The sequence below is a fragment of the Lissotriton vulgaris genome, chromosome 11 (genome assembly GCF_964263255.1).
Source record: "Lissotriton vulgaris chromosome 11, aLisVul1.2, whole genome shotgun sequence".
In the NCBI taxonomy this organism is placed as follows: domain Eukaryota; kingdom Metazoa; phylum Chordata; class Amphibia; order Caudata; family Salamandridae; genus Lissotriton; species Lissotriton vulgaris.
In genome coordinates, this window is record NC_141699.1 from 52,481,096 (window position 1) to 52,507,559 (window position 26,464).

Sequence of the window (26,464 nt, forward strand, 5' to 3'; positions counted from 1 at the left end):
GCGGTAGTAGGGGGTCTATACCCATGGCTAGAATCAAGTAACAGAGGGGGAGCAGGGGAACCTTAAGGGCGTCCATCTTCTGGTAGTCCTTATTAGCTAAGTAAAAGAACCTGGAAAGTCCATCTGCATTGGCATGAGCAGTCTCAGGGGTGTGTTCCACAGTAAGGTGCAGTGTCGGGTTTAGTTGGAGGTGAAGGGAAAGTTAATTCCAGGTCTTGGTGTGAGGAGGTTCTGTAGAAACAAGGAACGGTGGCTAAAGCAAGTTCGGCTGAGCGGAGGTTTCTCTTGGGGGCATTGAAGGAGATTCGGTAATTGAGGTATTGGGGTCTGGTGTTTTGGAGGGCTTTGTAAAGTGTGTGAGCAGTTTGAAGATAATCTTCTTTTGACGGAGAGTGAGTGGAGGTTGCAGAGGAGTTGGGTGATGTGGTCATGTCGAGGGGTGTCGAGGATAAGTCTGGCTGTGGTGTTCTGGATGGTTTGGAGATTGTGGAAGAGTTTTTTGTTGACTCCGGGATTGAGAATGTTTCTGTAGTCCCGTCTGCTGGTGATGAGTGCATGGGTGATGGTTTTCCTGGAGTCGCGGGATCCACTTGCACGTCTTCCAAAGTATGAGTAGGGTATTAAAGCATGCAAAGGATACAGTGTTGATCTTGTGATTCATGGTGAGTGAAGATTTGAGTACGATGCCAGGGTGTGTACATGATCAGTTGGAGTAGCTGAGTTTCCAAGGGCAGGGGGCACTAGGTGTTATTCATGCGGAGGGGTGGCGCTGAGTCTGAGGAATTCTGATTCCTCCACGTTGAGCTTCAGGCAGGTGTTGTGTGTTTTGCTGTTCACCCTATGTGGGAAGGGAATGCCCAGACGTGGGTCGCTTGCTCACTAAGCCACTAGAGTCAAGCTATCCTGGCTGAAGACGGCTGATAGCCAGAAACCGGTCCTAGGATGCTTGATTCTGGTCCAGAGAAGACATGGCTTGGCAGTTCGGGCTGGACTGTTTGCATGAGGCACAGGGTCAAGACTGATTTGCATATGGTCATGTCTGTACTGGGGTGGCTTGGTGAGCAAAATAACGATGGATTAAAGCCAGATCTGTGACTGGGTGTGAATGTTTTGCCATTGTGCAACATTCCATCCATCATCTTGTGTGTTTTGATGATACTTGTATCATATCTGGATGCAATGACAGAATCATAATACAAGTCGGGCTAAGCACTGATTTTTAGCTAACGCATTTTAAGCCACGTCCTTAATTACATTGGCCATGCCCGTTTGGGAGACCAGTTTTTTCATCCCACTTAAAGGAGACTCTAGGAGACCGAGGTCTGACAATTAACAGCTGATTTCTACCACTGCAGCGTTTTGTCTATAGGGAGGCGAGAGCATGCTCAGAGCTGTCCATATCTGACTCTCTGTGATGGGACCTCAATATTACATTGTGTTGTAATTGTACATGTAAAGCTCTTTTGTGAGGGTGGCTGAGTTTCTTTCTATCTGCAGGGAACCGACCCGTTATAAATAAGGCCCTACCTGTTGCTGTATCCGTAGGGTACTGCGCCTGGCTTCTCAAATCTGCAATTTAGTTGGCTGAATGGAGAAGCCTTTGCCGGCAGGGAGTTGCACCTCTGTCAGCAGGAAGCTGTCTGTGAATAGACATGGACGGTGCTGCCACTGGCTATGCTGGGCTAAGTCTATAAAGATATTCTTTACGTGCAGAGAACTGCTCTTGTCTACAGGGAGTAGCCCTGACAGAGACTGCAGGAAGCTGCAAAGTATTGCAACTTGGTGCATCTGGGTGCAGGGCCTCGCCACTGTGTCTATTGAGAGATGGCTACAGGAAGCTGCCAGTGAGCTTTCTCTGTATATGTTTTCTCTATCCAAGGCTTCTCACAATAACAGTTACCACACAAGAGACAGGAGCACCAGTCACTTGCAGTAACTTGGTGGTAAGCGAGCGAGGCATGAGAAAGGATGAGCTTAGGACAACAGCAGGACTGTTATGGTTCAGAGAAGATCAGACATTGAAGTCAAGGCAAAAGGAGAAGGTGGATGAGGGGAGAGAGGGTTCAAATCCTGTTCACCAAGTGTTAACCCTTCTTCAATCCTAAATGATCCCCTTACAGCATTATGGCCCACATGTTCTATAAATGTTTCTGAAAGACAAAGAATGGGTAAAACTTGTTGATACGTCAGACCCTTTGTTTCTGCAATTTTACAAGGGGAAACCCCCTGACCCAAATTCCACCTTACTCCTGCACCTCCTTCTTACACCTATACTTTTACTACTCCAACCCTAACCCAGTCCCTTAATCTAACCTAACCTTTACCCCATCCCTTACCCAACCTCCATCCAATCCTAATACTGAACCTTACTTCAACCCTGACCATCAGTTACAGCTTCCATTACTCTTACGCCTACTGAGCCCTTCATCTAACCTTAACTATATAAATCATCTAAAACCATAACCCAATCCCAACAGTAACCATAACAACATCCCATATTCTAAACCACTAACCTTGACCTACATCAAAAACACTCACTTATGCCTTACTTAACTTTTAGCCCAATCCTAAACCCATCAGGACACCCAACCCATTTCTTACCGTATAGCAATCTCAAGCCATACCTTACTGTAACTCCTAAATGTACCTCTCTAACCCAATAACCCTTGCATTAAATTTTTTCATAGGCTACTTTAACTTTTCTACATTTTTGTCTACTTTTTTTTAATGCAAAACGGCACTACACAAAGCCTCAACATACACCAGAAATCTAAAGACATTGGGCCATATGTAGGTAGCCCAATAGCGGTCAGTAACAGACAAAATTACCGAATTTTATCTGTTACCGACGGGTATTTAGGGTTTGAGATGTAGAAGGCAGGTATAAGGATTCGGTAATTACCGATTCCTTAAGGAATCGGTAAAATACTGATTCCTTATTTTAGGGAATCGGTAATTACCGAATCCAAAAAGCTATGTAGGAGGGACTCAAGTGAGTGCCTTCTTGCATTCAGGATTCGTTATTTACCACCAACTACAAGTTGGTGGTAAATATCGAAAACCTTTGTAAAAGCAACTTTGTGCTTTTTTAAAAGTGCCATGTGACACACAAACATGCCACATGTGCACACATGCACGATTCAGGGGTGCAACAGGGTGTCAATGGGACACTCTGCCACCCTTGAATATGTGCCCCCTATTACCAATTTGGTATTTACCGAATAGTTAATAGTGAATGGCTTCCCAATCATTCATATGGGGCTCTAGGCCCATAGGAATGAATGGGAATTACCGAATCGGTAAGTACCGACTCTTAAATACCGAATCGTACTGATTCGGTAATATTTACCGAACTGTTTCCTACATACCATTTACCGATTCTGAAAAACCGAATTGGTAAAATTCAGTATTTTAGAATCGGTAAATGGAGATTACCTACATATGGCCCATTATTATTAATTACATTGGCAGGTCTGGTGTTAGTCAAGACCTTTTGATTTTAGTAAAAGTATATGTATGGTATAATTACTTATAGATGCCAACAGCCAACCCTCTTCATCAACTGGTCTATTATTGTGTTGCTCGCGTTTTTCTTTCATTCACTACACCAAGAGACAATGGGTCAGCCCAGTTCAGACATTTGCTAGCTACCTCCACTATGAGTGATGGCGATAATTTCCTTTTTACAAGGAGCACATACACATCAGTAGTTCATATCAATACCAGGAACTACTATAGCAATGTGTGCAACATGAGACCACTTTTCTGGGATTTGTGAGGGTCTGGAACCTTCCCCAACAATAAGATTAGGGGAAAACCATGACGAAACAAAATGAGCATCGATAAAGACAAATGCCTGGTAGCCACGGCCAGGAATATTTTTTTTTTCTTTTTTTTTTTGCAGAGTTTTATATAGCGCGAACTAGACCCAAATTGGGTTTCAGAGTGCTTTACATAGCACCAGTTACGTTACATGAGGACACACATTCATTTTTGTTAGGCACAGGGAGATGAAGTGATTTGCCCAGATTCACAGGATGTTTTTTGGCGTCATTACCGAGACTCAAACCCAGTTCCCCAGGCCCAAGGTTGAGCGCCGTAGCCGTTAGGTATACAGAGACCTAAAAAGTTGACGTAATGCATGTGTACATGTAACAAACTAATATAAAATATTTTAACTTTCCTAAATAAATACGCGAGAATTGTGCACATGTGTTAGCAGCATGAAGTGATGAAACGCACAACTGACCACTAACTTCTATGAAAACACATAGGTGCATATTAGCGAACCTCGTTAAAAATATCGCCATTTTATTGGCGGGAAACTGCAGCTAAAACGGCGATAATGGACTTGCTAATATGCCTTATAGAATTCCTATAGAATCCCAGGTTAGATGTCCTGCACATCTAACTTGGGATTCTATAGGAATTCTTTAAAGCATATTAGCAAGTCCATTATCGTCGTTTTATCTGCAGTTTCCTGCAGATAAAACAGCGATAATTTTAACGAGGTTCCTTGCTAATATCCCCCATGGTTTGACTTATGTCGCGCCCAATAAGCCTGTGCGGTCCAACTAACCCCTATGCAGACTCTTCAAACATGCATGTTCTACACTGTGGTGCTCTATTAGGGTTTTGTAGATACTGGTTGGAGTCGCTTTCTGTATTTCAGAAACGGTGGGCCTAGTGTGTAAGGTTAGTTCAAGCATCCATAATTAATGAGTGGTTCTGGTTCCGTCCGTTACACAACCAATCAAAGCCCCCACTGATGCAGCCTTTCTGTTTGCAGCACTTCATCAAGTTGGGTGTTAGCGGGCATCAGCCTTTGTCCTGGTACATGCACCTGCTCACTCCTAATAATTTCAATGAAAGGAGAAAGTGTGCTTCCTGCACAAAAGCGAGAGCTAGAAAGTTTTCGTACTTTTTGTTTCAGAAAATCAAGCGTAATATACTGAAAATAATTCATTTTCAATTTTTTTTTTTTTTTAGCTACACTGACGTGGATTTTAAGGGCTTCAGCTCATAACGCGGCCGAAGTCTTTCAAACAAAGAAAGGACCAATATACTTCGTACGAAGTGTGTTCATATTTAGAATTACTTGTAATCAAAGGGGAAAGGATCACTTGTCCTGAACAACCTTAGGTCTGCAGGATGGTTTTCGGGGGGAATTCTGTCCCAAATAAAAAGACCCTCATGCACGTGATGGGTATGGTGTTGTCTCAGAGCGGTATATCTTGGTTCTCCGCTTCTATTTCACGTGTGTGCATAATCATCAGGTCTACTTAGGTTATGCAGCCTCCACCAGGAGGATTTTACCCAAAGGTTGGTGCAGTAGTGAGCCAGAGATAAAAAGACCAGAGATCAGAAGGGCAAAGCTTTAATAGGTCTGATTTCGGGTCTGGTAAACTCAACTTTTGTGCATCCGTTTGTACTTGTTTAGGAGTTACAGTTGCACTTTGAGTGATGAAGGAATTAAAAGGTTGGTCGACATGTTTCTGCCTCGGTTGCCTTGCTAATAGGACTTACGGGCATTCTTCAGGACCGTGAAATAACGTGCAAAATATCATACAGTGTAATAAGTGAAAAGAAAAGGTTATTGACCTGTTTCTAAGTCTTGGAGGTCTTATGGTACCTCGCGCATTGCTAATGCACACTTCCTTCAGCCGGTAAGAATATTGGAGCGGGCTGTTTCGCCTCGTCCTCAGCTCGCTATTGCGCGCGCTGCTCTGCTCTTACCGAACCGGAAGTGGTTCCGGTTCGGTAAGAGCAGAGCAGCGCGCGCAATAGCGAGCTGAGGACGAGGCGAAACAGCCCGCTCCAATATTCTTACCGGCTGAAGGAAGTGTGCATTAGCAATGCGCGAGGTACCATAAGACCTCCAAGACTTAGAAACAGGTCAATAACCTTTTCTTTTCACTTATTACACTGTATGATATTTTGCACGTTATTTCACGGTCCTGAAGAATGCCCGTAAGTCCTATTAGCAAGGCAACCGAGGCAGAAACATGTCGACCAACCTTTTAATTCCTTCATCACTCAAAGTGCAACTGTAACTCCTAAACAAGTACAAACGGATGCACAAAAGTTGAGTTTACCAGACCCGAAATCAGACCTATTAAAGCTTTGCCCTTCTGATCTCTGGTCTTTTTATCTCTGGCTCACTACTGCACCAACCTTTGGGTAAAATCCTCCTGGTGGAGGCTGCATAACCTAAGTAGACCTGATGATTATGCACACACGTGAAATAGAAGCGGAGAACCAAGATATACCGCTCTGAGACAACACCATACCCATCACGTGCATGAGGGTCTTTTTATTTGGGACAGAATTCCCCCCGAAAACCATCCTGCAGACCTAAGGTTGTTCAGGACAAGTGATCCTTTCCCCTTTGATTACAAGTTATCTATTGGAAAATGAATGGATCAATATTCCATCTCCCTCACCTCTGATTAGAAAAACATATTTAGAATTAGAAACAGAGCTGTAAACATCCCCACATGACAACAAAGATTTTGCGTTTGGAGAGCTTTCCTGTCTGAGAACATACTCTTGCAATCTCTGCTCAGCTATAAAATGTCATCTCATATTTACATTCCCACCCGCACCTCCTGAGTTTGCCTCCAGCTCTGTCAAACGTGAGATAACGGGCTTCAGGGGCTGGATACCGCGGCAGCAGCCAGGGCTTCCGAGGGACCACCACTGGAGATGAGCAGGGAACTTACAGCAAACGGCCACCAAGAGCCCGAACTGGACCCTCCGCATCCTCAGCTGCGCCGTCTTCACAAAGGTCCCAGGCGATGGAAAGCTGCTACAGTTTCAAGTTCACTGAGGTTTAGGAAGGACCAAACTCGGCCAGACACAAGAAGCAGTTTGAACGCTGTGAGAACCCCTCCATGGAAGAGGTCTCTCCTCCCAGCACTGCGCTCCGCTGCCAAAAGGCAAGGCAAACGGTGCAGCCTGCCCCGCTCCCGTCTCAGGAGGAGGATGGGAGGCCCGGGGGAGGGATGAGATGCACGCGCTTCCATTTAGGATCCTAGCAACCATCAGCATAACGAAAAATGCAGCCCCATTCATCCCAGCTCGAGAGCTTCCCAGGGTTTACTTTACTGGAGCGATGGACACTTTAACACCACTTGGACACGGGACGTTTATACCGACCCTAAATCAAAACCCACACTTTTTCTACGCAAAGTACGCCCTGCTGATAGCTGTAATGCAGTGCATTATTATAAGTCGTGCAATAACTCACTGTCCACAACTTCTTGGTTAGCAATAAAGGCCACTTTATTAAGACAGGTGCAAATTAAATTCTGATCAAACATCTTGCAATCCATTATTTAATAAACCAAAAATTCTTCAATTTATCTTAGCATCCTTATAAAAGATGAAACCCCCACCAAGTTAACCCAAATAAACTCAGGAGCAACTGACTCTTGTTGATACCGCCTCCTTTCCTTTAACTGCCCTTTGCGGATGGAGCAACACGCTCCAGGCTGCCCACCTCCCAGAAAAACCCGCCAACCAGGAAAACCGAATAGAGTTTTCCTGACCCACCAATAGAAAGTTGTCAAGCCCGTCCCGTAGAGCACCACAGATGTTCATCCAATATCGTAGCAATCAAATCCCGCAATTCCAGTAAATAGAAAGACTGCCCCATCTGAGAAAGGTGGAACCCACCCTCACGGAAAGGATGCCGTTCAGTAAGCTGTAGATGAGTGTGGGCTAAAATGTGAACACCAATTCCCTTACAAAAAAGTCTCAAAGCTCTATTAAGTGTCCTCCTTGCTCTTTCCATATCTGCGTGATTTCGTGCTCCTCTCCATTGCAGCTTCGGTACAAATCACCATGGTGCTCTCCCAGGTGTCCTTGATGACCTCCAGATCCAACTTCATCAGTTTCATCAAAGTCAAGCCAGATAAAGATACCAGATCATCTTATCCGAGGTGGAGGACCAGCAAATCTGGAGCCCCCCTCCCACGCATAGTGCAGAAAACAAAGGAAACAAACCCCCCCAACGCATTCCCCCTTTACCATGCCATAAAACCTCATGGTTAACACTGTTGAGTCCAAGTGATCTCCCACAAATCTGTTGCTTTGCATAAACCGCAGCGCATTTAACGAAGGAGTGTCCCACAATCCAAGTTGTCCTTTTACCTTTGACAATCCTGTGCAATGGACCTAGGCAGAAAAACAGGTATTAACAAGAAAAGAAGAAAAATGACTACTTCCTAACATACTTTTCGCAGCATTTTGACCTCCATCTCCCAATTCTGCGTATTGGTGACCAGTTCCACCCCAACCTAGCAGCCTCAATCGCCGTCTCAATACAGAAGGAGTGCATTCGAAAGTTGAAAGGATTCTCCCCCAAAGTCAACAACACCTTCCTCAAAACAGCCAACAACTGGGCAATAGAAATTGGACTCCCGACAGCATGACAAAATAAGACACCAGGCGTAAAATAAGAAGAGTCCCTGAAAACCTCCCATTACCGAACCGGGCAAAAAAAATCCAAACCACTCCTGCCCAGGAAAACCCATTTACCCTTGCCCAACTGATCCGTCTTAGAAGCAAGCCTTCAGCCAAAGTCTCAACTTATCGCCCTCCACAAAAACCTCATGACTAGTCATCCCAGCCCTGCTCCTCAAACCCAAAAGCTCTGAAGTCCTGAATGCCCCAAAAAATAACCATAAAAAACACAACCTAAATTTCGCACACTCAAAAGCGTCGTAGCAGCAAGAGGGCAACTGACTCAACATCCTCTGAAGCAAATCAAAAGTCACTGGCTGCCGCAACCGCTTAGATCCAGCCTGTTGCCTGCCCACACCCATCAGAACCTTTTTCACCAAACCCCTCCCCCACAGGATCCCTCCCCCACCGCAGCTGTCCATAAAAAGAAATGCCAGCCAGCTTACCAGAGATAGTGGTATGGGAAAGACCTTTATCAATCAGGTGCAAAACAAAACTCAACCAAAACTGTTCCCCAGACAACCCCCCATGAAAAGGAAACGTATTACCATAATTCAAGAGTTCCTGCCATGCTTGCAGATAACTCCATCTCGCAGAATCAGCCACTGAATTCTCAACCAACTGGACAATCTTCAATCCCCTCATTCCCATATGTACTGTGGAATCTGGGTCTGGTTGAGTCTGCGGAATTCCTTCCACTGAAAACGAGACAAAGCGTCTGCTATACAATTATTAACTCCAGGAATGTCTTGCTTTGAAAACAATAATCAGCTGTAGACACCTCAACATGAAAGCGCAGCATCTTCAACACACACAAATCCTTCGCCCTTTGCCTGTTAATCAAATCAACCACCGCCAAGTTATCCACATGGACTAGCACAGTTCTGTTCCGAAATTCCTTACCCCAGACATACAGAGCCACCAGCAGTGGTAACAACTCCAAAAAAAGCAATACTGCGGCCTTGACGCTGCCACTGCAAAGGCCAACTTGGAGCACACCATCGCCCCTTTGGCACCAGAAGCATCAGTGTAAATATGTATTTGCCAAATCATATCTTCGTCCGCAAAAAACAAAGATACGCCATTGAAATCCTTGAGAAAAGTTAGCCATATGGACAGATTCGCCCTGACAGCTGCAGCAATGAGCACTTGATGATGTGCGAGATAGGCCCCAGACAAAGACATACCAAGCCTCTTACAAAATGACCTGCCAGCTCAAACCACCCTACATGCAAAATTCAGGTAGCCTAACAATTTCTGTACTTTTCTGAGCTCCAATTTACGCTCTTCCACAACTGATAACAAAAAGCCAGAAATTTCCTGAACCTTGTCCGCTGGCAGTCTTGCTACCATGGCCAGAGTGTCAATTTCGATCCCCAAAAACGTCAAGGTGGTACATGGACCCTCTGTTTTGTCAGGAGCCAAAGGCACACCAAGTTCCTGAGTCATAGCCTGAAAAGTTGCAATGCCAACTGACACTGCCCGGTATTGTGCACACCAATGAACAAGAAATCATCCAAATAGTGACAAACCAGCCCATGGCCACTGATGGAAGTAAAATGCCACTGTAAAAAAGTGCTAAAGGTTTCAAATAAAGCACAGGACACCGAACACCCCATGGGCAAAACCTTGTCCACATAGAACTCCCCCTGAAATTGCATCCCCAGCAAACCAAAATCAGAAGGATGAAGGGGCAAAAGACGGAATGGCGACTGGATGTCACTTTTTGCCAATTTGGCCCCCTGGCCCGCAGATCTCACCAACCTCAAAGCATCATCCACCAATGCGTAAGACACACTAAAATCTTCTGGTGCGATAAAATCATTATTTGAGGATCCCTCGGGGCAAGACAAGTGATGGATCAAGCAGAACTTCCCAGCTTTCTTTTTAGGCACCACCCCCAGAGAAGAAACAATCAAATCAGGCATCGGACAATGCGCAAAAGAACCAGCAACCCTGCCCGCCTCAACTTCAGCCCTCAACTTCTTCTGCACAACCTGGGGGAATTCTTTGGCAGACTTCAAGTTGTCGGACCACCTGCCTTGACGTGGGCCACGATACCCGATCTTGAAATCCACCTGGAAGTCCCAAAACAAACGTTTTGCCGCATCAGTGTCTGGATAGTCCGCCAACCACTGTTCCAAAACCTCCACCCTAATAGGTGTAGGAGCCCCTTGGGACAAACTGAGAAGACTGGCCTTGGCACCCCAGTCCCCTCCCTTGATCTCCAAACCGCTGTCCGGGGAAACATTGAGTGAGAGGGTGCCTACCTCCGCATTGCGAGCACTCATGCTTATATCTACAATACTGTTGGGTGCAAAATCCTTTGTTATAATGCCAACAGTCCCCAGATGCTGCTGCCTGCCCCCTGCCCACGACCCCCACCCCAAACTGGGCGGGACGAAATTGAAAGGGCCAATATGTCACAGGTAACCGACTAGCAGTGTGTGTAGTAGCGGGCGGCTAGGAAGAAGCTATCCATTGTAACCATAACTCTGAGTCCACATCCCCCCAAGAACGCTCAGGAAAAAGACTCATTTAGCATGGAATTCCTCGTCATAAAAAAGCCAGGCATAGCCCCCGAAATAACTGTGTGCCTTTCTGATAATGTCCATATACTTGAACATAGCTACCGCTCTATCTTGGTGCTGTTCGCAATAAACACTGGCTTATATAAGAAAGGCAGAGGTCCAGTTCTCTATCGATTTTGGGACCCTAGGACGCCGAGCTAACTCCCACTCCCTCTCCTTAGACCCCCTCCTTGGCCTGAATATCATGATGGAGCAATTTAAAAACATCAACAAAATCATGCCACCAAATTCTAGACTTAGTCTTTTCTCACAAATAGGAACCTAAGGGCATGCCAATTCCCACGTAAGAAACAACTGGGGGCTGGCTCTAATCAGTAAGGCTGAGCCGGATAATTATCTAACAAAACAACAATGCCAATACTGATATAGATAATTCAAATAAACAAATATCCATCCAAATCAAGAAAACAAATTCAAGAATTGGGATTGCTACTCAATAGCATTTTTTTCCAATTTTACAAAGAATTTATTTCAAAATTTAATACATAGTACAAAACATTTTTTTATGACAAACACGTGGGACATTTAGGCATTAACCATACACTCAATCTTTCATTCAAGATTTCAAGTATATCACAAAAAACCATATCACATTCACACACTCGGGGGAGGGGGGAAATGATGTAGCACAATTTAGAAACAATTGAGGAAAACCCCAAAAAGGGGGGGGAAAGGAGAAAGGTAAAAAGCAAAAAGCAAAAGGCAACCAAGGTCTGCGAGTGGTTTCAAAGAACAATAGAACAATTTTTTAGTAGTACATTCCTATATCTCTAGCCGATTAGTTGAGACTGATTTCAAATTCGTACTGCAAGGTAATGTACATAATAGAGCTCCAGGTTCAGCTATTTGGATGCCCAGATACTCACGCAGACCGGTTAGGGCGGGGCCTACGCGTTTCAAATCCCACTATAATCGATGGGGATTCTCTTCAGGGCCTCTTTATATATCTATGACAAATGAAACAGAATAGAAGAAAAATAGAAGAAATGAGTATAGAATATTATACGACTTTTAGAACAACCATAGGATTAAACATTGGACAACATCAAGAGCACTGCTTTACGATACTGCTGCCAGTCCTGCAAATGGCTTACCCAATGGAGGGGGTCCTAGACGTTTACTAAGGAAAGGGCCTCTTGTGGCTGGTCTTATCCTGTGGAATAAAGAAATTTCAAATAAGGGCTTGGCTGGCATTGTTTTTTTGTTCGCCTATTCCGTTGCGGTCACACTTCCAGAGTGGGCTTGGGCGTGGACTGATTGGGATGTTGCTCTACGTGTGTCTTAATACTCACCTTTTCACATCACATGATGTGCGTTCTTATTCCAGATGTCCCGTTAATGTGGTGAAAGAGTTCGTTCAAGCGCAGAATACACGGATGCCTAGAGGTGGGAAAACCTCGTTAGAGTGTCTCGCCCAGGGCGGAGTAGCGTAGTCAGATCAAGGAAACGGACTTCTATCTTACCCCTACCACTAATTTGCTTAGTTTCGGGGCTGGTAAGGAAGTGGACGACAAGGCCAGTTAGGTGAACGGTCTCGGCTGCAATGTAAAAGAGAACCGATTACACCTGCAGGTTAAAACAACTCTTTGGCGTACTATCTAAGTGACAGGTTAAATGAATCGTACCGGTCTTGAAAGCTTCAAAACCCAGGATGGTGGAGTCGGTATGTTCTTCTAATCCGCACAGTGGATGAGCAATCAGCACTGCAGTGGAGTAGAAAAATGGCATGTAACAGTTCACTGCTCACGAGGATCGTTATTACGGGAGCGTTTATATGGACAAAAAGATCTTACCTCTCCTATTCAATAGGCATGCTTCGGAGTATGGTGAGACAACTAGCAAAAAGACTTCAGAAGCGTTCAAACACGAGCACTAGAAGGGCACGAAAAAGAGCCTGTCAAACAATTGGTCCTGTATACATGTCGGTGATATGATGCATAATTCACCAGTTCCAACTTAACCCATACTCGTACATCAAAAGCGCCTAGGGCAAACGCCTACCAAAGGCATTGGAGTAATATACAACAAAGGGGAAACCCACCGTTATTAACAGTGGGGGCAGGGGTGTTATCTGGCACCTTTTGGAGCAAGAACACTTACTTTTCGCCCGAGCGCCACCACGGGAGGCTAGCGTTTCAGTCGGCACTTCTCTCTCGCGCATGCGTGGAAAAGCGCAGCCGAGATAGTGTTCCTTTTTAAAGGGACGCTTCACAAGGACCGCACACAGGCGTGGTTGATGACTTATCGACCCGGTTCTTGTATGGAAAGGATTCCACGGGAGCCTGGGGTCTGAGAGACAGAGTGTACAAATAGCATTAATTGTACATAGTTATGAATGGGACACGGACGATGGTTCACGCTTCAACAGAAATGCTGAACCTTTGCAGTGAACCGAAGTGTGATCTACCAGAAGTAATAGCGGGGATATTCAGGGGTTATCTGTGGCACCCTTATAATTTATAAATTTCACTCAACTCATTGAGGCCCGACACTGCCGAGTCCAATTTTACTATAAGAAATGCCTCTCTCTTGGATAGTTTGAGGTTCCAGTCACCTCCACGGGGATCTTTTTCGACCTTGGATATAACTGTCCACCTCAAATCACTGGTTTGGTGTTGCATCCTTGCCCAATGATTGACTAAGGGCGCATTTTCCACCTTTCTTTTCAGTCTTGATTTATGTTGGGAGATACGCTGGCGCACTTCCTGGTTTGCTTTTTCCAATGTATAGGCGTTCACATGGGCATCTTATCCCATACACTACAAATTTTAATTTGCAGTTACTAAACGCATCGTGCTTCCATGAAATTCCATTATGTTGAAATAACAACCCTTCTAATGTGGTTTCACAACATAGGCATGTGCCACATTTGCAGTGCCCTGTCACTGGAGGCATACCCATCATTTGGCGCAGAGTAGGTTGCGTTTCAACTGGCATAGCTGCTCGTACTCCTTGGTTGGCCACACTATTCTCTTTCTTAAAGGCGAATAGAGGGAGTTCTTTTAAGCTGGCATCTAGATTTTTTACCAGATGCCAGTTTTGTCCAATGACCAGTTTGAGCTGGTTGGCATTTGGGCAAAAGGTGGTGACGCACACTTGGCGTTTTAAATCAGATTTCTTTTTACGCTCCAGGAGTGTCTCTCTGGGCGTCCGCCTGGCCCTCCTCATGCAGTTTTTTACGAGCTTTTTTGGGTATTCCCGGTCGCACCGTTTAGAAACTAAATTGTCTGCATAATGGTGATAGTCTTCATTGTACGTGCAATTTCTGCGGACACGCAAAAACTGGCCGTAAGGGAGGTTTTCCCTGAGACTTCTAGGGTGATTGCTTTCAAACAGTAGAGCTTTATTCCGGTCGGTAGGTTTGACAAACAGAGTAGTCGCCAGTATGCCTGCTTTGGGGATTACTTCTACATCAAGGAATGGAATTCTAGTTGCTGATTGGGCAAGACTAAACTTGATGTCCGGTGTTCTGGAATTTAACCATTGGTGGAACAGGGACAAGTTGTTACTGCCTCCTGTCCACACCATGAAGACGTCATCGATAAAGCGTAGCCATGTCCCAATATGATGACCAAATGGATTATTATTGTGTACATAGGTGTTTTCGTACATGGACATAAATATTACTGCTAGCTCCGGTGCAAAAGGGCAGCCCATTGCCACCCCCTTGACTTGATAATAAAACTCCCTGTTGAAGCAGAAGTAGTTCTTTCTCAGTGCAAAGGATGCAAGTTCTACCAGGAATTTTGTAGGTACTCGCATAGGTCTGGGTCTGGAGTCTAAAAAGAATGTAAACACTGCCACTGCCTCTTCCTGGGGAATCTGAGTGTAAAGGGACGTCATGTCAAGGGTGACCAATGTGTCAGTCCCTTCACAACAATTCACTGTCTCCAATCTATTAATAAAGTCCGTGGTGTCCTATAAGTACGAGACCACCTGACTCATAAATTCTTTCAAAAAGCAATCTACGTACTTGGCAATCGGCTCAAGCAGTGAACCACATCCTGCCATGATGGGTCTGCCTGGGGGATTGTCTTGTTTTTTATGGATCTTTGGTAGTACGTAGAACATAGGTATTTTAGGGTGTTTAATTTGTAGGTATTCCAACTCTTTTACTCCCACAAACCTTTGCTCGAATCCTTCTTGGATTAATGCAAACAGTTCATTTTGCAGATCTTTTGTGGGATCCTTCCCTATTTTTCGGTAGCAACTGGGGTCATCCAATTGCCTCATAATTTCAGCATGCCAAACCAAATCCACTGGCCTCTCCCAGGAGCATGGACTGCCTGCTTCCCAACGACCTCCAAACCCACCCTGGGAGGACCAGTAACCCGGACCTTTGGGGGAAACAGCTGTGGCCCCGAGCGAGCCCCACTATCAACAGTACCCAGGGGCCCTGATATATGACTTGTGTGGGGCAGGTGGAGCACCTGTACTGAGTCCCTTGGGGCCACTGCACCAGCCGGCAAAGGCACCGTACTAATCCTGGGCTCAGGCCCCGCTACGTTCCCCACCAATTGCAGAGTAAATATGTAAATTGATACTTGTATAGCGCACTACTCACCCGCAAGGGTCTCAAGGCGCTTGTACGAATACCGCTGCGGAACCCATCCTGGCTTTCCCTGTGAGGCATCCACTCCTGGACACCCCCAAGGTGGAGGCCAGGCATCCTTAGCGTTGTGGGGGCCGTTGTGGAGATTAAGCAAGCTATTGCCCAGAGTTGCAGAGTGGGACTCCATGATTGGAATAGGCACCGAGGCGTGAATTATCAGGTCCATGGAATTTTGAGCCCAAGACCCGCCGAGGCTGGGAATTGAACCCTGGTCCCGGGCTAGACGTCTGCATCAGGATCTGCCGCTCTAACCATTGAGCCACACTTCTCCACACTAAGTAGCAACCCTTGGCAGCAAACCACCCACAGACCCCACCACCAAGCCCTGCTGAGACACATCCTACCCAGCGACCACACTCTGTACAGGAGAAGGGCACAACACATAAATCAGGCCTTTAATTTGAAGCAACTGTGCGCTATCCTGCCCAGCCCTGCAAACCAACAGGGGGGTCAGGGGCACTGTGGAAAACTGTCTGCACACAGCGTGGGCTGCTCCCAATGTCAAAGATCTGCCCCACCTCCCCCGCGCTCCAGAAACCTTTCAGGGAAGCGCTCGACCCAAGGCCCTGCCCTGCAGCCGTGCAGCCACTACACTCCTGCATTCCGCTCCCGAGGGAGCTGGACAAACCTTTATGGGAGCACCCGTCATCGGGTGGGGGGGTCTGCTGCCGCCGAAGAAAACTCCGCCATGTCCTCCTCATTCACCGCTGGCATGGCGGCAGCACCATCTTCTCCGTCTGCCTGCGGAGAAAAGCAGGCAGACACCGCTTAACCCACACCTCTGGCCGCCTTCCTGGCGGGGCGCGCTAGCCCCACCCACGCCTCACCGGGGACACCAGGAAGAAGAAGGTCCTCCCGACACGCCGCAGACAGGACCTGAATGCCCCTCTTCACCTCCAACGACGCCTCCATGGCCACAGTCGACCGTCAGGTATGTGACACAGAATCAATGCAGCGAGACCGGGCGCAAAAAAACAACCCCGCCACCCGCCTCCCACCGGCACAGTTCCCTTCCCACCCTTTCTGGCTTTATTTATGCCTTTCGCCCTGCCGCTACACCTAACTTGTCACCCCCTGCACCTGTGGCCAGCCCTCGCACAAACCTACCCAGGGAGAGACCGGCTCGCGCACGGCTCTCCCTTGGTCCCCCCTTACACTCCTCATGTTTGTCTCAGATCAAGTATGAGAAAAAAAACATTGACAAAAGCAAATAATTGGTCTGGCATTGAATACCGTTGTTTTGGTGTTGATGATGCTTTCTTTCTTTGCATTTCTTTCAGTAAAACTTAATGTCTGGGGACTTACCAATGCATATTATATGTATTTTTTGTCCTAAACCCAAAAAATTAAATGCTGGCCCTGCATAACAAAGGTAATTTTTTTAATGTGGAGGCACCAGTAGTGTATTTAGACAAGTGCTGAAACAGAAGCCCCAACCCCAACGCCGGAAACAACGACATCACCCCGTCGCAAGACCTCTGCAACTCCCTCGCCTCCTACTTCCACAACAAGATCGCGGACATACACAACAGCTTCAGCCCACAAACAACGCTCCCAACGACCGCACCAACGCCCCCCACCACCACCCTCAGCGCCTGGACCCAGATCAACACAGAAGACACCATCCTCATGATGAACTCTATCCACTCCGGATCCCCGACCGACCCGTGCCCCCACCACGTCTTCAACAAGGCCGACGCTGTCATCGCACCCCACCTGCGGGACATCATCAACTCCTCCTTCGACACCGCCACCTTCCCTGAGAGCTGGAAGCACGCCGAACTCAACGCTCTACTAAAGAAACCAACAGCGGACCCCACCGAACTCAAGAATTACCGCCCCATCTCGCTCCTCCCGTTCCCAGCCAAAGTCATCAAGAAGACCGACAACAAGCAGCTAGCCGCCTTCCTCGAGACGAATGGATCCCTCGACCCCTCGCAGTCTGGCTTCCGAGCCAACCACAGCACCGAGACCGCCCTCATCGCTGCCATCGATGACATCCGAGCCCTGCTGGACAACGGTGAAACAGCGGCCCTCATCCTCCTAGACCTCTCTGCGGCGTTCGACACTGTCTGCCACCGCACCCTAGTGCAGCGCCTCAGCAACACCGGAATCCAGGAAAAGGCACTGGAGTGGATCATCTCCTTCCTCGCTGGAAGGACACAGAGACTCTGCCTACCACCGTTCAGATCTGCAGCCACGGAAGTCATCTGCGGCGTTCCTCAGGGCTCCTCGCTCAGCCCCACCCTCTTCAACGTCTACATGAGCCCCCTTGCGGCCATCGCACGCCAACACAACCTCAACATCATCTCCTACGCCGACGACACCCAGCTGATCCTCTCCCTGACCAACGACCCCGCCGCCGCCAGAACCAACTTCCACGAAGGGATGAAAGACGTAGCCGAGTGGATGACGACCAGCCGCCTGAAACTGAACTCAGACAAGACGGAAGTCCTCATCCTGGGCTCCTCGCCCTCCGCCTGGGACGACTCCTGGTGGCCCCCGCCCTGGGCACCGCACCCAAACCGACAGACCACGCACGCAACCTGGGCTTCATCCTGGACTCCTCCCTCTCCATGACCAGACAAGTCAACGCCGTCTCCTCGTCGTGCTTCAACATCCTGCGCATGCTACGGAAGATCTTCCGGTTGATCCCCACCGAGACCAGGAAGACGTTCACCCAGGCCCTCGTCACCAGCCGACTGGACTACGGCAACGCCCTCTATGCCGGAACCACCGCCAAGCTCCAGAAGAGACTCCAGTGGATCCAGAACGCCTCAGCCAGACTCATCCTCGACATCCCTCGGAGCAGCCACATCTCCGGACATCTGAGAGACCTGCACTGGCTACCCGTCAAAAAAGAGAATCACCTTCTGTCTCCTCACCCACGCACACAAAGCCCTACACGACCAAGGCCCAGGCTACCTCAACAACCGCCTCAACTTCTACGCTCCCAAACGCCACCTCCGATCGACCAACCGCGCCCTCGCCGCCGTCCCCCGCATCCGAAGAGAGACAACAGGAGGAAGGTCCTTCTCCTACCTGGCCGCCAAGACCTGGAACACCCTCCCTCCCGACCTTCGCCTGACCCAAGACCACCTCTCCTTCAGGAAGAAACTCAAGACCTGGATGTTCGAGCAGTAGCGGCACCCCCCCCCCTCCCCCCCCCCCAAGCACCTTGAGACCCTCCGGGTAAGTAGACCTCTCTATAAATACCTTGATTGATTGATTGATTGAAGCATGGCCACGCGGCAGCATAGCCCAGCAGCCGCGAAAATGAAACAGTATTCCGGGTTAACAAGTGGGAAGGGTGGGGGGTGTGCGGCCAAGAGAACACACAGCGTTTTCCTTGCGGGAGCTAGCCTTGGGCACCATATGTTTGGAAGTTAATTACAAACTGATGTTGCCAAAGCTCGCTTCCGCAAGGGAATCGCCAAACGTGCACTCTTTGCCGTTGAAAGCAATGCAACGCGTGCATGTTTTTGGGGACAAAAGGTGATTGAATCCAAGAGGTGCCCCCTATGCAGTGCATGCGCGCTGCTTAGGCGAGATCTAAAAACAATCATCTATTTATCAATTTTAAAATATCATTAATAGATTAAAAAAAGGTAGGCATTGTTGGGTTCATAAAAGGCATTTGAGAAGTGCTTGAATCAAATAACATTGCAAATAACCAAGGACTGCAAGTGCCTGTCTATACATCTTTTAAGTGCAGCTTCCTGGTAGGAATCTAATCAAAAAGTGCAAATGCTTTAAGTGCAACACATATAACTAACAGGACATTCCTTATAGTCTATCATTGATTATAAAGTGCAAGTGCAATCCTAATAGACAATGTAATTGCAAATACACATGTCAAGCTCTCACCTGTCTCTTTTTCTACAGGAACGCCAAGGAACTGAAGGGAGATCCGCAACCTCCCCCAACCACCTATTGTGCCAGCATAAAACGGGCAACAACAGATAACCAGGGGAAGAAGGGAAAACAAAACAAGGTAAGGAAGGGAAGACACTCCTCTGAGATAACCCAGGAACTGCAGGAGTAGTAAGTCACCACCCAGGAAACAGCTGACCAGTAGTAAGCAAAATAAAACTGGAAAGAAGGGGGACACACCTTAGAGAGAGTATAGCATAAGCTGTGAATATGATTTATAACAGTATATTATATACCTAACTGCTCTTCTTCTATTCAGGACCGTATTGGAGGATCCCTTTGTGAAATCAGGAATGTAAGTGTGAGTAGGGTCTGGGCTGAGTACTGCTGCAATACAAAAGATATGAATTATAGGTGATAAGTTACCGCAGGACAATCGTGTATTTTTATTTTCTCTATTAAGTCACTCGCCTTGCCTTCCTCATGAATGCCCAACTGGAAAGCAACTAAATATGCACAAGGTTTGTTAGAGCAGCCTGCTCATTAAAATAACATGACTTGTTTAAAGCAACAAAACTGTTCAAATAAATAAGGCAGCGCAACGTGCTGAAATACTGTAACCACGGTCCATAGTTCTTCTTTCGGTTCTCCCTTCTATGAGCAGGTATCAGGATCCAGAAGCGATCAAAGAAGGAAAGGACCGGGAACTAAACGCCCCGAGGAGGAGTCAGAGACGCCGAGCGACACGGAATTGCAGGGAACCCAACGCACCGGAAGTGACGTGACGGGAACAGGTACAGGATGAATGGAACGCAAATCGCTTTCCCTTGGGAAGGACGGGCATTAACGAGATCTGCCTAACCCTGCGCATGCGTTTCTGTCAGGGGCCATCTTAGGAGTGTGCGTAAGTATGCACTTCCGTGTACTCCATGCCGGAAATCATGACACACATGTACATAATGTCACAAAAATGTCAAGTCTACCTTTATTCGAATTATACCCACATCAAACAGGTATCTACTGACACTGAAAACAATTTGGTGAGAGGTTTTTTTTGTTTGTTTTTTATATAGGGGCTAGGTTACAAGGGGATTGCCCCATTTTTCACGATGCTCCGGTGACGCAGCGCCCTTCTCCATATTTACAAAACAGCACTAAGGCACTTTGTGTGGCTTAACACCACCTTGTAAATATCATACACTTTGGTGCAGTTTTCTGTGTCAAAGGAGACTGCAGCGGGTGTTGCTGTGGGTGGACCCGGGCAACACCCATGTCTCTTTGACACGGCCCCAGATTGACATGAAATAGTCAACCTGAGGCAACGCCAAAAGCTAGTGTCATTGAAAGGGCGGCGTTACAATGGCGCAACTAGGAAGCATACTGTTATTTCTCCTCGTTTTTTGCTTCTTTTATGTGTGCTGCATTCTGCAGCACACATAGAAGGAGCAAATTGCCATGAAAGATTGTTTAAGTGCAGGAAGGTGCCCCTTCCTGCACATAGACAATCATCCCTATAACGGAGGCGCCCACGCGCCATGGTGCAAGGGTGCCTGTGCTGGCAGCTCTTTCAGCGCAAGTGAAACAACAGGGGTGCGCCCTATTTTTGTAAATACGGTGCAAGCCTGCATTGTTTTAAATGACGCAGTGTCGTGCAGTGCAGCTGAATTGCTTGCACCTCCGCGCCAATTCTTTGTGCATATTCCCCTTAGTAACTCAAAGCTGCGCATTGCGCTGCCTTGCATTAACTTTGTCAAGGAGGCATCCCATGGGTGGTGCATGGGTGGCGTCCCATGGGTGGTGCATGGGTGGCGTCCCATGGGTGGTGCATGGGAGGCGTCCCATGGGTGGTGCATGGGTGGCATCCCATGGGTGGTGCATGGGTGGCGTCCCATGGGTGGTGCATGGGTGGCGTCCCATGGGTGGTGCATGGGTGGCGTCCCATGGGTGGTGCATGGGTTGCGTCCCATGGGTGGTGCATGGGTGGCGTCCCATGGGTGGTGCATGGGTGGCGTCTCATGGGTGGTGCATGGGTGGCATCCCATGGGTGGTGCATGGGTGTTCTCATCTAAACTCATATGAGTTTTGAGGCAAATGTAAAACGAGACGCTGATGGATTTGCACCAACATCCTGCACCTCCTCTATACCTATGATTCACCCTCTCAGCATCTGTGCTGGAGTCTACAGAAAAAGTGGGAAACACCCTCAAGCATAGTCTTTGGACTGGAAGGAAGTCCATTCAGTAGAAAACGCTACACTGAACGCAAAGCAGACACTATGTCGCGCGGGTGCCTGTGCAGGTACACGGCTACCAGAAGTGTGCCCGAGAAGGGAGAGAGAGCAGCGCCACATGTTAGTAGATCTGGTGCTGCACTGACCTCTCTCCCATTCATGCAACGAAGCGCAGTGCAGAGCAGTGCAGCGCTGCAACTTTACCTGCTTTGCTGAGTTGTGTACATTTCATGTAAACCTGGGCATGGGTGTTTTCTTTGAAAAGTCCCCCTTTAGATAAAAATAACAGACTTAAAGATGGATGTGAAATGTGTAGTTTAAGACCAACATTTCTGCTTCCACCTGAAGCCACTCCTAGGTAAAATAATTAATTATAGAGTTAATGACAGGTACGGGCACTGGAGCTCATATAATAAGTAGCGATGAGCATAAGTGGTGTCCTTCTCTCTAGTTTAATTCCTTGCAAATACAGCAAAATACATGTCATTATGGGCAATTACATGAGAAGCATATTCCAGCAATTAGCATCGTTTTCTTGATACAAAATGCACCCTGGCTTCCAAAATGGGTCAGATGATGCATTTTACCCTGAGACAATAACACTAGATGCTACAGGACATGAACAGCTGTCCCCAGCTGCTGCTCACTCTTAGATTATTGTCCCTGTGCTTCTGCAGTAGGATTTTTGCCCCAAATAACTATTGAATACTCGTACTTGTTTCATTACATAATTACACCATTTATGCTTCACAAGAGTATTGCGCAATTCCTTAAGTTACTCTGATTATTGACAAGTGTAATAATACCATGCTCAGGTGCTTTATTCAAGTCTAACAACTCAACTCCATCAATACAGGGGGTTTGTGTGCCCAGAGCCAATCCAAGCGATACGAAAGGGGATGATGGACGGAGCGCTTGAGCAAATCATACACTCACCCCCAGTCAACTGATCTGGGTTTAATCCATCATCATTCTTTAGCTCATTCCTAGGCCCAGTGTCAAGACTGATTTGCATATGGCTGGGCTCAAACTGGAATGGCATGGTGAGCAAAAAAAAGATGGATTTAGGCCCATATCCCTGTACTTGGTATGACTGTATGACATTGTTCTGCATTCTGCCCATCAACTGTTGGTTTTGCATTTCTCACCCCAAGTGGGACCGGTATGCTCAGACGTGAGTCCCTTGCTCTCTATGCCACTAGAATCAAGCTATCCTGGCTGGTGAGGGCTGAAAGCCCGAAACCGGTCCTATGATGCTTGTTTCCAGTCCAGGGAGGACCTGGCTTGGCAGTTCAGTCTGGACTGTTCCCATGGGGCCCAGGGTCAAGACTGGTGTGCATATGGCTGGGTTCAAACTGGAATGGCATGGTAAACAAAAAAAAGATGGATTTAGACCCAGATCCCTGTACTGGGGTAAATTTATGACATTGTTCTGCATTCTGTCCATCAACGTCTGTTTTTGCAGAGCCTATCCAAGACAGTTCACCAGCTGCACAGCGCTGAACTTAGACAAAAAACAATGCCCGTCGATGCAGAACTTTTCTGGGTGCCTGACCGCATTGCGCTAGTAATGTCCTGTTCCCACTGTTCCTTATACACAGTACACACCGACATGGGGAGTCCACTCTGCTTATTTGCTTTCATCTGTCATTACTAGGTCCATATCAGATATTATCGTTATAAATGTCATTGGTAGATGGTTAGAGACAGAGCATCCTTCGTGCCAACGGCAGGGACATGTGAACCTTAGAGCCACTGGCAGGGACAGAACGTCTCTAGCAGTGTTTACACCACCTTCTGTTTGGATGCAGTAACACGTGATGGCCACTATACAACTTTAAGAAGCTGAGCATGAACAAACCAGCAGAACTAGAATTTCTCACCTATCTATTTTTTTCAATTTACGCCATTGTGTGGGCATCACTGCGTGTTCCGCAGGCTGTGAATGAGTAATTACCAGCTGTGACTGCACATCACCTCTAATTTCAATGGTCACATAACAAAGGACAGTAAAAGCACATAATCTGGAATCCACTGATCAAACAGAAGAGTGGGAGTTGGCACAAGGGGGTCCTGGGCCCCAGGTAGACTAATTGGCACATGACATGATGTCACCACGTGCAGACGTGCTCTCAGATGCAAGGACCATGCCTCAGTCAGGCAAGGCCTTCTTCACCCTGCTGTCTGCTCAAATGAGCCCTGAGCGCCACCGTCATTGCTGGCACAAGTGACGTCAAGGACCAGGCCTGTCAGGCGAGGCCTGCTTCACCCTACTGTCTGCTCAAATGAGCCCTGCGCTCCTCCGTCATTGCTGGCACAAGTGATGTCAAGAAGCTACAGCAGCAGCAAATTACTTACAACAGGAGCCTTGGGCTGAGAAGCCTGCAGCAGCACAGAAAGTAGCACAGTCTTTTTCACAGATGGGTGTTTTTTAAGTCTCGCCTAGCGTTGCAGTGCATGCGCTAAACGCTCGGCGAAACCTAAATTAAGAGATGAGATTACAGAAGGGGACTTGAAGCCCCGACCATCATTTTCTTTGGGTGGCGTCAGCCTTTATGCTAAACGCTGGCTTCCCATTGAAAATAATGCTTCTGGGCTACTGCCCTTTCACTCTTTTGGATGGCCCATCCGGACTGAGTCGTCTCCTTCAAGGCTGTCGTGAAGCACTTTCTTATCGTTAGGGGCCATCTGTTTTCACTGAGGCACGTGTTTATTTTTGCATCACGCCTTCATTTAAAGTGAAAGTGAAAGCATGATGCAAATATAAACAAGCAGCTGAGTGAAAACAGACGGCGAGCGCTTGTTTACTTCTGCCTTCCACGTTGTGACCTTTTTCCGTCTTGCCTTTACTTGCAAGAAGTTTCTAAATCATATAATGACTAGAAAGTTGCTGAAAAGGGACAGGGGTGGAAAATTGAAAAGAAATCTCACAGGATCAGACTAAGGTGCTAGAACCCCGGAATCGCAGTGCAGGCAGGAAGCGTGTTCTTCAGACCACTCCAGTCCCGCGGCCACAGGGGGGGAACGTTGATAAAGCCCAGCGCTTCGAAGCCTGGTCGTGTGCCAGCAGGTATCCTTTTCTCTGCAGCAGCAAATCACACGTGTGCCTATTAGAAAATGTTACGTTGATCCGTCATGGCAGCTAATGGGGCTGGGAGAGTGGAGGCTGCCCCGGCCCTTCCAGTTTCACAAGCAGCCCATTGTCTGGCACCCAAAGAGGGCTTCCCCTCTTTCCTCGTGACCAGATTGGACTGAAGAGTATCCCTGCTTGCAAGCCTAAGGCATTGCCATTTACAATGTCAAAACGTAAACTCATGTGAATGCGAGACCTATTGCATTGCAAATGCTTGTTTATTTGTGTTTTAAAAACCAAAACATGATTCAAAGGCATTGTCATTTGCAATGCCAATGGCTCAAACTTGCATAAATACGAGACCTATTGCATTACAAATGCTTGTTTAATGAAGCACCACAGCATTTCTGGTGGTACTTCGGACCATGCCCCCCTAGCACCTTAATCCCCAAAGGGCACCACTGAACTCCCACTGCAAGTATCGTTTTGCTACATGTGTTTTCCCTCCCATAGGTTAACATTGTAGAGTTTTATGCTCTCGCCTCAAACCCGTTAATTGAACTATTTGGTGATTTTCTTCTATAATCAATATCTTCAAATGTACTAAAGTTATTCTGAAGATCTTGTTGTCTAAATTCATATAAAAATCTACTTTGTTTTTATAAATTGCTCTCAGATATCTCATTCAGTGTGTGGACCATTTATTCAGTGTGTGTGTACAACAAATGCTTAGACTTCCCTCTGATAAGCCTAAGCTGCTCGACCACACTACCACAAATAGAGCACTTGGGATTATTAAAGTACATCTTGTAAACCAATAAGTGTTGTCTGGACTTGTTGCATGGTGTGCCCTTACATTGGCATCACTGCATAAATGTCAGCTCCCTACAATGGGGAAGTTGAGATGAGGGCACCATAGATACAAAGGCTGGCACTTTACCATGGACGAGTGTGTGACTGCAGAAAGTGCCCACTCACCATGACATCCAGTTAATCCATATTAGGGCTTTCCAACCGTGAAAAGAAACCAAGAGTGTGACTACAGGGAAGTGCCCTCTTATCACAACCATGACAACTCGTTAACCCATATTAAGGGTTTCCAGTTGTGAAAAGAAACCCAGGTATGAGAGCTCTTGCCTCGTTAATAGCATGGTTCGAGAGCGTTTAGATAGGGAATATTCCTTACGAAGGCCGTTTGACCCATATGGACAAGGACCTTACCAAATATGTTGTCTAAATATACACATAAATGGGCAGAATAGAAAGTCATTGTGTACCAACAAGCACCAATCAATAAAGAAGAAAAGTATATGGGATTACCCAAGACGTGTTAAGTACTGGATCCTTGTCTTTCAAATACTCCGACATGTTGTTGAGTCCGCCGTGGTGGTACTAATACTACCACGGTGGGGTTCGGTCATCGATCATGAAGCACGCCACCAGTCTGTTGGTGAGGTCACCTGTCCATTTTTCTTGGATACCTGAAGGATTTTAGGGAATGACACTTAATAAGCAGTGCTGTTCCCCATTCCCTAGCATTCATCTTTGTTCTATCAAATGTTGAATTTGGCCCTGGACAATACCAAGGAGCCTTCATGAAAAGTCTGGTCATCTATGGT